Here is a 17,105-nt window from a genome sequence, read left to right as displayed (position 1 = left end):
CTGGGTGGTGGGCAGTGAGGGTGCGCACCAAACACCCACCATCCAGCACGCCCACAAGTCTCACACCCAGCACCCGCAGTGGCAGGAACCAGCATACCCAACACCCAGCTTCCAGCACACCCACTGCCCAGGACCTGCATACGCTGCATTGAACCCAGCACCCCCAGCACCCGGTAACCGATAGCCCCAGCGCCCAGCACGCCAGGGTCCAGCAACCAACACACGCCCAAAACCCAGCACCCCCACCGCCCAAAACCCAGCACCCCGACGTGCCCAGCACACAGCAGTCCCAGGTACCACCACCCCCAGCGCCAAGCACCCAGCACCACCATTGCTCAGCACCTGGACATGCCCAGCACCTAGCACCACCCCCCCAGTGCCCAACACCCAGCACCCACAACATACCCAGCCCAACCAGGGCCCAGCACGCAGTACACGCACATGCCAGGAATCCAGCACCCTCACAGCACAGCACCCAGCAACCCCAGCACAGCCACCCAGCACCGGATATGCCCAACACCCAGCACTGCATATGCCCAGCACCCGGTACCTCCAGCACCAAGCATCCAGCACCAAGACATACCCTGCACTCAGTTTTGCATATGGCCGAGCAATGCCAGGGCCCAGCACCCCCAGTACCTAGCACCCAGCACTCCCACTGCCCAGTACCCAGCACCCCGACATGCCCAGCACACAGCACCCGCACCGCCCCGCACTGCCAGTTCCCAGTACCCAGCACCCAGACATGCCCAGCACGCAGACAAACATGCCCAGCGCCCAACACACCAGAACACAGCAAACCAGCCCCCAAGAACACCAGTGATCAGCACATAGCACCTGGACATGCCCAGCACCTGCAGCACTCAGCACCCCAAACACCCACCATACAACACACCCACAGGTCTCACACACTTCCGCCCAGTGCCCGGAAACCAGCATACCCAACACTCAGCATCCAGCACCCCCACCCCCCAGCACCCAGTGCCCAGCACGCTGCACTTAGACATGGCCAGCACCCGGACATGCTCAGCACCCAGCAACACAGGGGCACAGAACCCAGCACCTCCAGCACCCAGAAACCAACCACCCCAGCGTCCAGCACCCAGTACACCCAGGGCCTGGCAACCAACACCCGTACATGCCCAGCACCCCCACCACCCAGCACAGGGACACGCCCAGCACCCAGCACACCCAAAGACCATCACCCCCAGCGCCAAGCACCCAGCACCGCCATTGCCTAGCACCCGGACATGCCCAGCACCCAGCACCACCACCGCCCACCACGGCCAGCGCACAGTACCCAGCACCCGGACATGCCCAGCACTCAGACATGCCTAGCAGGCAGCTTCCCTGCTCCCCATCGCCCAGAACCTCCAGTGCCCATCACCCAGCACCCAGACATGCCCAGTGCCCACCACACAGCACCCACACTGCCCAACACCCACACATACCCAGCACAACCAGGGAAGAGCACACAGCACACGCACGTGCCAAGAAACAAGCACCCCCAGAGCACAGAACCCAGCAACTCCAGAGCACAGGCCCAGCACCGGATATGCCCAGCACCCAGTACCTCCAGCACCAAGAGATACCCTGCACTCAGTTATGCATAGTACCCAGCAACACCAGTGTGGGTAGTTAGGATCAGGCGGCCGGAAGATATCGCGCTGTACGGAAAGATAGGACCCCCTCCCCTAATGGCCAGTAGCATTTAGGTGTGAAGTAAGCAGGTGGAAATGACGTCGTAAACCCAAGGTATATAACACCGTGTTATCCACCAATAAACGCCATTTGCCGTCCACCACATTGGTGTCTGCGAGTCGATGGCCCGAGCACCCCGGGGAGGGGGGGTCGCCGTGCCGTTCCTGAACCAGGTCGCCTCGCCTCACGAAGGCGACAAGTGGTGCCGAAACCCGGGAGAGCCCACCTGGAATCGGGTGAACGGCGGCCGGAGCGGCAGGACCAGCCCGGCGGGGAGGACGCTCCCGGACCAACAAGGAGGATGGAAGCTCTTGTGAAGGTCGTATCGCAATTACATAAGCAGTGGGGTATTGATTGTAGGCCCAAAGATTTTACCCTCGCCATTGCGAGGCTTTTACACATTGGGGTCATTGACCAGCCGGTCGATATCCTTCACCCTGAAGTGTGGGATAAATGTACTAAAGCGTTAGCTCAGGAAACGATGTCCTCAGGCTCTGGGAAAAACCTTAAGTCGTGGGGGAAAGTCGTACAGGCTCTGCAGAAGGCAATACAAGAACAGGAGACTTGGAGGGCGGCAAAGGACTGTTTGCTGGCCATCCCGAAACTGGGAGTCGGGGCAGCCACGCAGACTTCGCACCCCTTAGATGGTGATGATTCTGCCGAGCCTAAAGATCCGAAAGAGGGCGCCATGTCCCCTCAATCTCCGAACCCTGACCCGCTTACGGAGGCGCAAGAGAGAGCTAAATCCTTCTGGGGAGGGTTGACTGAGGAAGCCAGGGGCGTTGCGAAAAGGATAGAGTCTGAGGAAGCCCGGGCTAAACCACCGCCCTATACGCCCCAAGATGGCGCCGAGCACAAAGGGGATGGGCGGGCCGAAGATGCCCGCGGCGGGAACTGGGAGGAGGCGCTAGCATTAACAAGCGCACATGAACAAAAAGGGGAGGAGAACGAGAAGAAGAGAGGCGGCGGGAGTGGCCAGGAGGAGGAGGGGAGCGTGAGCGAAGGGCGGAAAGCCAATCAGAGTGACCATCTGAAAGAATGCCCTCAGAGGGCAGGCCCCCCCCCCCGAGCAAAGGGTGGGGCGAACCAGCAAGGAGGGGCGGGCCAAGAGGGAGGGAATGGCTCGCCCACAGGAGAAGCGGGCGGGGCTGGAGCCCGACAAAAAGGTACCAGAAACCGGAAGCAGCCGGTCAGTAGAGTTCCGGCTCCGGATCAGACACTACCTGGGACGAGTGGCTCGTGACCGATTCAAGCTCAGAGGAGGAGGAAATGGGAGTACACACAGTCAAAAGCCAAAACACTTTCATCCGAAATAAAAACAAAAACCTCCCCCTCACCGACTGGAGGAAAATAAAGACTGCGTGTGCCGAGTGGGTTCCATCAGCCAGGCTAGCGTTCCCGGTCCGAGTGACGGACGGGGGACAGAGGGTTTACTCGCCAGTAAACCCTAAAGATATACAAGCGATCGTTAAGTCGATTGCAGATAAAGGCCTTAATTCTGCCATGGTCTCCACCCTCATAGATGGCGTCTTTAGGGGAGACGATATGCTCCCGTTCGATATAAAACAAACTTGTAGATTGATTTTTGATGGGGCAGGGATGATCGTTTTTAAACAAGAATGGGAGGACAACTGTGCGAGACAATTAGCCCAAGTGGCCGGGGCGGATCACCCGCTGCATGGTTCCAGCCTGCAGCGCCTGATGGGTACAGACCCCACCATGATTACCCCCCAGGCGCAGGCCCAGGGCCTGCGGGCCCATGAGATTATGACAACTACCCGCGCGGCTAGAGAAGCTATTCGCACCGCTTCTAGAGTTATTGCCAAGCCGTCGCCGTGGTCCACAATTAAGCAAAATGAAAGCGAGAGTTTCACGCAGTTTGTGGATCGCCTTCAGGCAGCGGTCGACTCCTCGTCCCTGCCCGCGGAGGCGAAAGGCCCGGTTGTTGCAGATTGCTTACGTCAGCAGTGTAATTCGGCAACCAAAGAGATCCTACGATCACTGCCAGTGGGGTCAAATATCGCAGACATGATCAAGCATGTCACAAAGGAAGAGCACTTAGCCCCAATTCAGGTAGCTGTTCGCACTGCGATAGCTAATGTGATGACATGTTTTAATTGTGGTCAGGTGGGCCACGTGGCGGCAAACTGCCCTCGGTTGGGGAACCTGCCCACAGCGCTCCCCCCGCGCCAAAATCGACCGAGAGGACCGTGTTGGGCCTGTGGAAAGAAAGGGCATTTCGCCAAAGACTGCAGATCTAAAAAGCAGGGAAATGGGAAGGGGAGAGGGCACTCGGGCCGCGCACAGCCCTCTCCCACTTGGGACATAATGCGGCCCAATTATGCCAACCCCGGATGGGGCACAACACCGCCGAACCCGCTGCCCCCTCGAGACACGACCAACTTTATGGCTCAACCGACGATCCATCCGGACCAGTCCCTACCTCAAGGGCAGCAACAACCACCTCCTGGGGGCGAGACCCCAGGGTGGCCCTGGCTGTAAAATGCGATAGCCCGCCAGTAGTGTGGGGCATCTGTTCCCTCTATAATACCCTAGATGACACCACCATTAGTGTGCCCTTTTTGATTGACACCGGAGCAGATGTTACAGTTATTCCTGAGACAAACTGGCCCCCGCATTGGAAATTAGAAAACGCCCCCATGGTGGGTGGAGTCGGGGGGTTAACCCGGGCTCGGAAAAGTGCTCAACTAACAGCAATCACGCTTCATACTGAAAAAGGGCCGGAGAAAACCATTACCCTCTTCCCATATGTTATGTCAGGAGTCCCACCCCTGCTGGGAAGGGACGCTCTAGCCCTTTTGAAAGCCAGGGTGACAAATTTATTGTGAGGGCCACTGCCGCACACCCACTTCCACCTATTAAACTGACGTGGAAATCGTCCAACCCAGTGTGGGTCGAGCAGTGGCCCCTGTCAAAGCCTCGAATGGACGCTCTTCTTAAGCTAGTCGACCGCGAGTTACAGCGAGGTCATATAGAGCCTTCCACTAGCCCATGGAACACCCCAGTTTTTGTAATACCCAAACGAACTGGCGAGGGGTTTCGTCTCCTCCATGACCTGCGCGAAGTAAACAAGAAAATTCAACCAATGGGTCCCGTCCAAACACTACTGCCCATGAACTCTATGATACCAGAAGGACAACCGTGTGCCGTCCTTGATATTAAAGACTCTTTCTTTTCAATACCACTGCATGAGGAGGACAAAGAGCGGTTTGCTTTTTCTGTAGTGTTCCCAAACAGCTCACGCCCTAACCTACGTTTCCAGTGGAAAGTGCTGCCTCAAGGAATGATCAACTCGCCTACTATCTGCCAAATTATAGTGGACCACGCAGTAGCACCGGTTCGGCACAATGATCCAACTGCGACTATCATTCAATACATGGACGATATTCTAATCGCCGCGCCGACAGAAAATCAGGTGAACCAGCTAGTAACAGCGGTTTCGGAAACTTTAAAAACGAACGGGTTCGAAATCGCGGGCGCGAAAGTCAAAAGGGGACCATGTGTAACTTTCCTGGGGGTGGGGATCACCAGTTCTTACGTAACCCCCCCCAAATAAAAATCCGTCGGAACATCAAAACACTCCATGATATGCAGCAATTGGTGGGATCCTTGCAGTGGCTCCGTAACATTGTCCTGATCCCTCCTGAAATCATGGCCCCCCTATACGATCTTCTGAAAGGAAAAAACCCCTGGGAACAAAAAGCTCTGACGACGGAAGCAATGAACTCTCTCGACTTTATTGACCAACAGGTATCGTCGAGCACGCTCGCCAGGTGGAACCCTGGTGTACCGCTTGATCTGTATGTACATTTCACGGAGGGCGGGGGAGTAGGGGCATTAGCCCAGGGGCCCCCTGAAAAGGCTCGACCAATACAATGGATAGTCCTGGGAAAACCATCACGTGCATTCTCTCCAGGAGTCGAGTGCCTTGGTAATCTCATCATGAAAGGCAGAAAACTCGCCCTAAGACACCTAGGCATCGAACCCGCCAGAATATACCTACCCTTCCGCAAACAGCTCCCAAAGCAATCAGTAGCGATGTCAGAGTATCTAGCTATAGCTCTTGTTGGGTTTGGCGGAGAAGTCCGGTATGCTACAAAGCCCCCCTGGACTCAAATGCTAGCCATTGTCGACATCGACCTCCCACAGAAGATCATGGACCGACCCCAACAGGGACCAACGGTCTTTACAGATGCATCCTCAACAACCTCAACCGCGGCAGCAGTATGGCAATCTGGAGAAAAATGGCACTGCATTAAAATGACCGACTGTGCGCTTTCAGCCCAGCAGCTAGAAGCGATGGCCGTAGTACTGGCGTGTGGACTATTCCCAGAGGAACATCTCAATATCGTGACCGACTCGATGTTCGTGGCCAAACTTTGCTTGGCCATGGCGGGGCCTGGCGTGTCAACATCCACAACAGCCCTGATGCTGGAAGAAGCACTTTTTTCTCGAAAGGGCACCATATCGGTCATCCATGTTAACAGCCACGACCCCATCAAAGGGTTTTTCCAAACCGGTAATGACAAAGCAGACGCCGCAGCGAAAGGGTTGTGGACGCTAAGGGATGCCCGTCAGCTACACGAATCCCTCCACATCGGAGCTAAAGCGCTAGCGAAGAGATGCGGAATCTCGGTCACCGACGCAAAACATGTGGTAGCCACATGCCCCCACTGTCAGAAAACACCACTGTGGTCCAGTGGAGTCAACCCCAGAGGTCTCAAAGCCTCCGAATTGTGGCAAACAGACTTCACGCTCTGTCAGTTGCTAAAACCCCGAGCGTGGCTAGCAGTAACTGTAGATACATATAGCGGAATGATCGTAGCCACACAACACCTTAGAACCAACTCCAAAGCAACCATCCAACATTGGTTAACGGTTATGGTGTGGCTTGGCATTCCTAAGCAGATCAAAACAGACAACGGCCCGAATTTTGTCTCCAAATCAGTTCAGGCATTTGCTTTGAAATGGGGTATTACCCTGACACACGGCATTCCATATAATAGCACAGGACAAGCCATAGTCGAACGAGCGAATCACACTCTAAAGTCTAAATTAGAGGTGCTGGCAAAACCAGAAGGTTTTACCAGCGCCATTCCCCCAGGAGACCAAGCACGCCTGTTAGCAACTGCTCTTTTAGCACTAAATCAATTTCCTAGGGGGGAAGAGAGAAATAGCCCCACCCAAAAACATTGGGCCACTCGGGCGCTAGAAGAAGGCCCGTTGGTCATAGTCAGAAATGAGCTAGGAGAATGGGAACAAGGGTGGAGGTTAGTCCTTACAGGGCGAGGGTATGCCGCAGTCAAAAGAGATGGAACAGTTAAGTGGTGTCCGCTTAAGTCCATCAAACCAGACCTCCAGAATAAAACTAATAAAAATTGTGAGTTTTTCTCCACAGAACCGGATTATCGGACGCCCTCGTAATCCGTATGCTCCAGTAGCAGGAGAAGACGACAAATCAGCAAACGTCCTGCCCACACCTGAGAGTTCCGCACCAGCAGAATCCGGACAACAGCGACACAACCCCCATAAGCAGAGGCCACAACGTTTACACCCACAATGTGTAATCTTCATTTTAGGGCTCGTCACTATAGGACAAGCAGCATCAGAACACCATCCCCACCAGCCATTCAGGTGGGTCCTACGAGACCCCGCACGCAGCGATAGAGTGATAAAGGAAAACATAACAACAGGTGCCCCGACTTTCACGGTAACAGTAGGCGACTTATTCCCCATGGTGGGAGGGCCCCGCTCGAGATCATTATGGGGTACATATTGGTGCCCCAGTTCAAACCCAGGAAAGAGTTATTGTAACTCTCCACATCATTTGTTCTGTGGATATTGGGGATGTGAGACCATTGTGACAAGTGATAGATGGAAACCGACAAAAAACGACGAATTTTTACGAGTAACATGGGGACCAAATAACTGTAACCGTCCAAATTTTGCGAGTGATGGAATGGTATATAATAGAGGCACTTGTGCCTATTTGATTTTAACAATCCTAAATCCGACTAACGCAGGTTGGGCTATGGGGAAATTGTGGTCAGTATTCATTCACAAAGCTGGCGCAGATACAGGAGCACTGGTACAAATTATTAAGCTCGTGCCACAAGCTCCCCAAGCGATCGGGCCTAACCCGGTTCCCCACCCAAAAATACCCGATCCAACAATACCCAAACCATTACCACATGATATTGTAAATAGTACCAAAAATACCGCACCTAAAGCAACTCCCGATCGAAATTCTCTCTGGAAAATGATGCAAGCTAGCTATCAGCTGCTGAACAAAACTAACCCAAATCTTACGGAGCATTGTTGGTTGTGTTACGGAATACGGCCACCCTTTTACGAGGCTGTAGGAGTAAATAACAAGCCCATACGAGTAAATGGTTCAAATCCAGCCCAGTGCACATGGGACGTAGAAAAACAAGGGATTACATTAGCAGAAGTAGTAGGAAGCGGCGTGTGCGTGGGTAAAGTCCCAAACCACAAAAAACAACTATGTGTTAATGAGACACAGGATAAAACTCCTGCAAGGTGGTTAATACCGGCCAACAATACCAAGTGGGTTTGTTCTATTATGGGAGTTACACCCTGTTTGTCCTTGGACAAATTTGATGAATCCTCGGAATATTGTGTCCAGGTAGCTATAATCCCTAAAATCTTTTACCATTCCGAAGACTTTGTCTATGACTCACAGATTACCCCAGCACACCATCTGTCAAAACGGGAACTCTTTACAGCACTAACAGTAGCCACTCTAATGATCATAGCAGGGACGGGAGTGGGTACAGGAGTAGCATCCTTAGTGCAACAAAATAAAGAATTCAGTGCCTTGAGAATAGCAGTAGATGAGGACTTAGCTAGAATCGAACAATCAATAAGTGCGTTAGAAAGTTCAATTAGATCGCTATCTGAAGTAGTGCTACAAAATCGGAGAGGGTTAGACCTAGTGTTCTTACAACAAGGAGGAGTATGCGCCGCGCTGAGAGAAGAATGCTGTGTGTATGCCGACCACACTGGAATAGTGAGAGACACCATGGCCAAATTGCGAGAAGGACTGGAAAAACGAAAAAGGGAACGAGAGGCGCAGCAAAATTGGTTCGCATCATGGTTTAACCATTCACCGTGGCTTGCCACCCTGATATCTACCCTGGTAGGGCCAGTAGTAACAATCAAAATAGCATTGATCTTCGGACCCTGTATATTGAATAAGCTCGTGTCGTTTGCCAAGAGCCGGCTAGAACAAGTTAACATCATGATGATAGAACGCCGGCAATTGCTCTAAGAATGTTCTTCTTTAGAATTTTTTACCTACCTCTAGTTCTACCTCTAATTGCACTGTTATTCCCTGTTACACCCTAGTTATCCCTTGCATTAGCGTGCCTTATATTTTCTATTCAAGTTTATAGTATATAGTTCAACGTTTTTTACCCAAAGATCATGATACATATCTTTTTAAGATTTTTACATTTAGCTAGTTTCATTATGCATAGGGAGGGGGGAAATGTGGGTAGTTAGGATCAGGCGGCCGGAAGATATCGCGCTGTACGGAAAGATAGGACCCCCTCGCCTAATGGCCAGTAGCATTTAGGTGTGAAGTAAGCAGGCGGAAATGACGTCGTAAACCCAAGGTATATAACACCGTGTTATCCACCAATAAACGCCATTTGCCGTCCACCACATTGGTGTCTGCGAGTCGATGGCCCGAGCGTCCCGGGGAGGGGGGGTCGCCGTGCCGTTCCTGAACCAGGTCGCCTCGCCTCACGAAGGCGACACACCAGGGCCCCACAACCGCACCAGCCAGCACCCAGCAACCCGAGTGCCCAGCCCCCATCAACCTCAGGGCCCAGCCCCCAGCACCCGCACATTCCCAGCACCCAGCAACCCCACTGCCCAACCCACCCCCTGGACATGCCCAGCACACAGCACCCCCAGGGACCACCACCCCCAGCGCCCAGTACCCAGCACCTGGACATGCCCAGCACCCAAACATGCCCAGCACGCTACACACCAGAACACAGCAAACCAGCCCCCAACATCCCCAGTGATCAGCACGTAGCACCCGGACTTGCCCAGCACGCCCAGCACCCAGTACACCAAACACCCACCACCATACAGGTCTCACAGCCAGCACCTCCCCAGTGCCCAGAAACCAGCATACCCAACACCCCCACAGCCCAAGAACCCGTTTACCCAGCATCCAGACATGCCCAGCACTCGGACATACACAGCACCCCCAGGGCCCAGCACTAACTCCTGGACAGGCGCACAACCCAGCACCCCACCGCCAACAAACAGCACCTGGACATGCCCACCACTCAGCAGCCCTGGTGCCCAGCACCCAGCATCGCAACAGACAGCATCCCCAGCGTCCAGCACCCTCACCGCCGACCACCCAGAACCCCAAGTGCCGAGCACACAGCATCCGCACATGCCCAGCACCTCGAGACGCCCAGCACCTGGTCATGTCCAGCAACTGAAATGCCCAAAGCCAGCACCCCTAGCTCCCAGCAGCCAGTACCCCCAGTGCCCAGCATCAGTCATGCCAAGGATGAGGACATGCCCAGCACCCAACACCCCAGTGGCCAACACCTAATACCCCCAGCACCCAGCAGCAAGACATACCCTGCACCCGCTTATGCATAGTACCCAGCACTCCCAGGGCCCAGCAACCAGCACCCACAGGACTTAGCACCCAGCAACCCCAGTGCCCAGCACCCAATACCCCCAGCTCCCAGTAGCCCCAGAACCCACTATCCAGCAGCAAGACATACCCTGCACCCGCTTATGCATAGTACCCAGCACTCCCAGCCCCCAGCAGTCGCGCCGCCCAGCACTCAGCAACCCCAGTGCACAGCACCCACTAACCCCAGTGCCCAGCATCCCCAGCGCACAGCATCCGGCATATGGGCATACCCAGCACACGGACATACCCACTAGCCAGCACCCCTAGTGCCCAGCACCCAAAACTCCCTCCATCCATCACCCAGACATGCCCAGTGCTCAGCGCCCCCAACAGCCAGGATCAGAAAATGCCCAGCAACAAGCACTCCCATGCCTACCACCGCCAGTGCCCAATAACCAGCACACAGACAATGCCCACCAGCCAGCATCCAGAACCCAGCGCCAAGCACTCAGTACACAGGCATGCCCAGCACCCTGATATGCATAGTCCCCAGCACCCCCACTGCCCAGCAGTCCCAGTGCCCCGGACCCATCACTTGGACATGCTCAGCACCCAGAGATGTCCAGCACCCCGCATGCCCAGTCCCTGGAACGCAGTACCCCCAATGACCAGCACCCAGCGCAGCCAGTGCCCAGCACTGCCTGTAGCCAGCATCCACCACCCAGGCACGATCATCGCCTGCCCATTCCCAGCACCAAATCCTCCCAGTGCCCAGCACAGGGACATGGCGAGCACCCAGATATGCCCAACACCCAGCAACTGCAGCACCCAGACCTGTCCAGAACCCACTCCACTCAGGGCCTAGCACACAGTACCCCCACGACCCAGCACCGACACATGTCCAGCACCAAGCACTGCCAAAGATCCCAAGGGGTGCTAGGTGTGCTGGATGTTGCGCATTTGCGGTGCTGGAGATGGCTGGGTGCTGGGCAGCTGAGAAGGGGCTGTAAAGGGAAGGTGAGCACTGCGAACATATTTCAGTCCTGGCAAAACGTGTGTGGGAGCTCGACGGGGCGCTTGTCTGCTTTGCAGTTGGGCTGCGGCAAGGTTGATGGTTGAGTGCTACGGCAAGCGCCTAGCCCCGGTGGTGGTGGACACCTCAAAGGGCTGCCGGGGCAGGCGAGTGCAACGAACGCCAGTCATCTTGGTTCCCTCTGTGTTGGAGCGCCATCTGGTGGGTAGACGTTTCAGAGCCTGGCTCTGCTGAAGGTAAGATGTAGGTTGATGTTTAGGTGGGAGACCAAAGAGAAGGGGGCAGGGGTTGGTGGGGCTGAGGAGGGGCTGACAAGAGATCGTGAGGGCCAGCATCAGCCTTCATTCCTGGCCACGTCTGCCCCAGAGCCCCATGTGGTGGGTGGCCGCTTCGGAGCTTGGCCCTGATGAGGGGAAGGGATATGTCGAGGATAACTGGGGGAACAGACACAGAGCGCCGGTGTTGGTGGGGCTGAGAAGGGGCTGCCAAGGGACCGTGAGGGCCAACATCAGCCTTAGTTCCTGGCTACTTCAGTGCCTAGCTCCATGTGGCCGGTGGCCACTTCGGAGCTTGGCCCTGATGAGGGTCCCGGCTAGGTTGAGGTTAGGAGGGAGAACAGGCACAGAGCCCCAGTGTTGGTGGGCTTGCCTAGGGACTGCAAATGGAAGGTGAGGGCCAGCACCACCCTTGATTCCTGGCTATCTCAGTGCCAAGCCCCATGTGGAGTGTGGCCGCTGCGGCGCTTTGCCCTGATGAGGGTAAAGGATCTGTCGAGGCTAAGTGGGAGAACAGATACAGAGCCCTGGTATTGGTGGGGCTGAGAAGGGGCTGCCAAGAGATCGTGAGGGCCAGCATCGTCCTTGATTCCTGGCTATTTCTGTGCCTGAGCCGGAGGAGGTGGGTGGCCGTTTCGGAACTTGCCTCTGAGGTGGATAAGGGATAGTTTGAGGTTCTGCGTAGATAACGAGATCCTTCTGCATTAGTTAACGCCACCCACCACATGGACCCACCACGGGACCCTTCCCGGTCCCACCACCCCTCTCCGTTATTCTCAAACCTAAATATCAACCTTTGCCTTACCATCTCTCGAGCCCATTTCGTAAACGGCTTCCCACCAGAGGGCGCTCCAACACAGAAAGAACCAGGATTGAAAGCTGTTTCTGGCTCTTGCCTTTCGTGGCAGCCCTTTCCGAGGGAGCTGCTCTCGCTCTACCACCCAACCAGCAACCTTACCACAGCCCAACTGCAAAGCAGTCGATCCCCTCTTCGGGCTCCCATAAACTAACAGGCAGGACTGAAAGATGCTGGTGGCTCTCACCTCCCCTTGATAGACCCTTCTCAGCTGCCCAACACCCAGCCAGCTCCAGCACCCCAAATGTGCCATACGCACCACACCTAGCACTCCTTGCTACACATTGGTGGTGCCTGGTGCTAGGCATGTTCCGTTGCTGAGTCGTGGGTTCTTGGGCACTGCGGGGACTGGCTTCTTGTCATGTCCTGGTGCTGGGGCTGCTGGGTGCTGTGTGCTGGGCTCCGGGGCTGCTGGGCATGTCGAGGTGCTGTGCATTGGCGGTGCATGTGCTGGGTTGTGTGCATGTGTGGGAATCAGTGCTGGGCCATGGGAGTGCTGGGCCCTGGCAGTGCTGGGTGGAGGGTATGATGGGTGCATGTGTTGGTTTAACCCCAGCCTGCAAATAAACCCCACGCAGCCACTGGCTCACCTCCCCCCTCCACCCCGTGAGACTGGGGAGAGAATCGGGAGGGCACAAGTAGGAAAGCTCCCGGGTTGAGATAAAAACAGTTTAATGATTGAAATAAAACGAAGTAGAACAGTAATAATAACAATGAGAACAACAACAACAACAGACGATACAAAGCAGGCAATGCACAATGCAACTGCTCACCGCTGCCGACCGCGTGTCGTGAACGGGGGGGGGAGAGCCCCCTCCCCCGCCCCCTCCCATTTTTTATACTGAGCAGGATGTCACATGCTATAGAATACCCCATTGGCCAGCTAGGTCAACTACCCCGGCTGTGCTCCCCACCCTCCCCGCCACCCCCCACCCCCCCCCGAGCTTCCTGTGGGAGGCCGAAAAGAGAGAACAAAAGTCTCCCGGTGCAAGCACCGCCCAGCAACAGCCAAAGCATTAAGGGGCCATCAACGCTCCTCTCACACCAAACCCAAAAGCCAGCACACCCCCCAAGCTACTGGGAAGAAAGTTAACTCTGTCCCAGCCGGAAGCAGGACAGTGCTGAGTGCTGTGTATGTCCGGGTGCTGGGCATGTCTGGGTGCGGGGTACTGCGCACTGGGGGTGCTGGGTGGTGGGGGAGCTGGATGGTGGGTGTTTGGTGTGCTGAGTACAGAGCACTGGGGGTGCTGGGTGTGAGACGTGTGGGGGTGCTGGATGGTGGGTGTTGGGTATGCTGGTTGCTGGGCACTGGGGATGCTGCGTGTGAGACGTGTGGGGGTGCTGGATGGTAGGTGTTTGGTGTGCTGAGTACAGAGCACTGGGGGTGGTGGATGCTGAGCGCTGCGGGTGCTGGGTGCTGGGCATGTCCGGGTGCTATGTGCTGATCACTGGAGATGTTGGGGGCTGGTTTGCTGGGATCTGGGCAGTGGTGTGTTGAGTGCTGGGCATGTTTGGGTGCTGGCCATGTCTGGGTGCTGGGTACTGGGTGCTGGCTGTGTGGGGCAGTGGGGGTGCTGTGTGCTGGGCACGTCCGGGTGGTGGGTGTTGGGCAGTGGCAGTGTTGGGTTCTAGGTACTGGGGTGCTGGGCCCTGGTATTGCTGGCTACTATACATAACTGAGTGCAGGGTATGTCTTGGTGCTGGATGCTGGGTACTGGAGGTACTGGGTGCTGGGTGTTGGGCATATGCGGTGCTTCATGCTGGGCATATGCGGTGCTGGGTGGCTGTGCTGGGGTTGCTGGGTGCTGTGCTGAGAGGGTGCTGGATTCCTGACATGTGCGTGTGCTGTGTGCTGGGCCCTGGTTGTGCCGGGTATGTGTGAGTGCTGGGTGTTGGGCAGTGTGGGTGCTGTGTGGCGGGGCCTGGGCATGTCTGGGTGCTGGGCGGTCGGGATGCTGGGTGGTGGGCAGCAGAGAAGCTGCCTGCTGGGCATGTCTGAGTGCTGGGCATGTGTGGGTGCTGGGTACTGGGCAGTGGGGGTGGTGGGCGGTGCTGGTGCTGTGTGCTGGGCATGTCTGGGTGCTGGGCATGTGTGGGTGCTGGGTACTGGGCAGTGGGGGTGGTGGCGGTGGTGGTGCTGTGTGCTGGGCATGTTGGGCTGCTGGGTTTTGGGCGGTGGGCGTGCTGGGTGTGTGCGTGTGTTGGTTTCTGGGCACTGGGGGTGCTGGGTGTTGTGCACTGGGGTTGCTGGGTGCTGGGCATGTCCGGGTGGCGGGCACCGCTGGGTGCTGGGCCCTGAGGTTGCTGTGTGCTGGGCACTGGGCTTGCTGGTGCTGCTGGTGCGGGTGCTGGGGGCTAGGTGTTGTCCGAAAAGCGGATTCGTGCCCGGCGTGGAAGGAACCAATTCCACACGCTCAGGAGAGAAATTGTTTTATTCAGGCCTGGGTGCTCGGTGGACTTGCCACAAATGAAGCACACCAGGTCTAATCACACAACAAAAGTAGGGCCCACAGGCCAGAGCCTGTGGAACTAAACTAGAGCCCGAGGAACAAAACCAGAGCCCGAGGAACAAAACCAGAGCCCGAGGAACAAAACCAGAGCCCGAGGAAGAAAAGCAGGGCCCGAGGAAGAAAAGCAGGGCCCGAGGAACAAAACGAGAGCCCGAGGGAAAAAACCAGAGCCTGAGGAAGAAAACCAGAGCCCGAGGAAGAAAACCAGAGCCCGAGGAAGAAAACCAGGGACCGAGGAACAAAAGGAGGGCCCGAGGAATAAAACCAGAGCCTGTGGAACTAAACTAGAGCCCGAGGAACAAAACCAGAGCCTGAGGAACAAAACCAGAGCCCGAGGAAGAAAAGCAGGGCCCGAGGAAGAAAAGCAGGGCCTGAGGAACAAAACCAGAGCCCGAGGGAAAAAACCAGAGCCCGAGGAACAAAACCAGAGCCCGAGTAGAAAAACCAGAGCTGGAGGAACAGAACCAGAGCTGGAGGAACAGAACCAGAGCTGGAGGAACAGAACCAGAGCCCGAGGAACAAAACCAGAGCTCGAGGAAGAAAACTAGAGCCTGAGGAACAAAACCAGAGACTGAGGAACAAATGGAGGGTCCGAGGAACAAAACGAGACCCTTGGAACCAAACCAGTGCCCGAGGAGCTAAAGCAGAGCTGGAAGAACAAAACCAGAGCCCGAGGAACAAAACTAGCCCTCGAGGAAGAAAACCAGAGCCCGAGGAAGACAACGAGAGCTAGAGGAGCAAAATCACAGCTTTCTGCCGCGCTCCTTGCTGCCACCGTGCGACCAAAATTCGGTACTGCAGCTCGGGCGCCGCGCATGCGCGGTGGCGCTCTCTGCCGCGCTCCTTGCTGCCACCGTGCGACCAAAGTTCGGTACTGCAACTCGGGCGCCGCGGATGCGCGGTGGCGCGCTTTGCCGCGCTCCCTGCTGCCACGGTGCGACCAAAATTCGGTACTGCAGCTCGGGATTCGGGCATGCGCGGTGGCGCGCTTTGCCGTACTCGCTGCTGCCACCATGCGACCAAAATTCGGTAGTGAAGCTCTGGAGCCGCGCATGCGCGGTGGCGCGCTTTGCCGCGCTCCTTGCTGCTACCGTGCGACCGAAATTCGGTACTGCAGCTCGGGATTCGCGCGTGCGCGGTGGCGCGCTTTGCCGTGCTCCCTGCTGCCACCGTGCGACCAAAATTCGGTACTGCGGCGCGAGTGCCGCGCATGCGCAGTGGCGCGCTTTGCTGCGCTCCCTGCTGCCACCGAGCGAACAAAATTCGGTACTGCAGTTCGGGAGCCGCGCATGCGCGGTAGCGTCCCTGTGATGCACGCTAGCCTCTACCCGTAACAGCAATGCCCTGCTGCGGTGTCTGCGGGGTGTTTCCCCACGCGCTCGTTGCTGCTCCTCGGTAAGGAAATACCGCTGTCGCCAGACGTATGCAAAGTGCAGCACTGCAGCGCCACTGCCGCCCCTGGGCAAGCGCTGTCCGGCGGGTGCTCGCTGCTGCTGTCGTCTCGTAGCCGAAGCCAGGTACTGCAGCGTCGGCACCGCACAGGTGAGCGGCGGGCTGCCGGGAGCCGGGCGGAGGGGCCGCGCCGGGTCGGAGCGGGCGCCGCCGGGAGCCGGGCGGAGGGGCCGCGCCGGGTCGGAGCGGGCGCCGCCGGGAGCCGGGCGGAGGGGCCGCGCCGGGTCGGAGCCGGCGCCGCCGGGAGCCGCGCGGAGGGGCCGCGCCGGGTCGGAGCCGGCGCCGCGGGGAGCCGCGCGGAGGGGGCCGCGCCGGGTCGGAGCCGGCGCCGCGGCGAGCCGCGCGGAGGGGGCCGCGGGGAGCCGCGCGGAGGGGGCCGCGCCGGGTCGGAGCCGGCGCCGCGGGGAGCCGCGCGGAGGGAGCCGCGCCGGGTCGGAGCCGGCGCTGCGGACGGGCCGCGCCGGGTCAGAGCCGGCGCCGCGGGGAGCCGCGCGGAGGGGGCCGCGCCGGATCGGAGCCGGCGCCGCGGACGGGCCGCGCCGGGTCAGAGCCGGCGCCGCCGGGAGCCGCGCGGAGGGGGCCGCGCCGGGTCGGAGCCGGCGCCGCCGGGAGCCGCGCGGAGGGG

This window comes from Calonectris borealis, unplaced genomic scaffold (genome assembly GCF_964195595.1).
Source record: "Calonectris borealis unplaced genomic scaffold, bCalBor7.hap1.2 HAP1_SCAFFOLD_129, whole genome shotgun sequence".
In the NCBI taxonomy this organism is placed as follows: domain Eukaryota; kingdom Metazoa; phylum Chordata; class Aves; order Procellariiformes; family Procellariidae; genus Calonectris; species Calonectris borealis.
Note: the sequence above shows the minus strand (reverse complement) of the source record.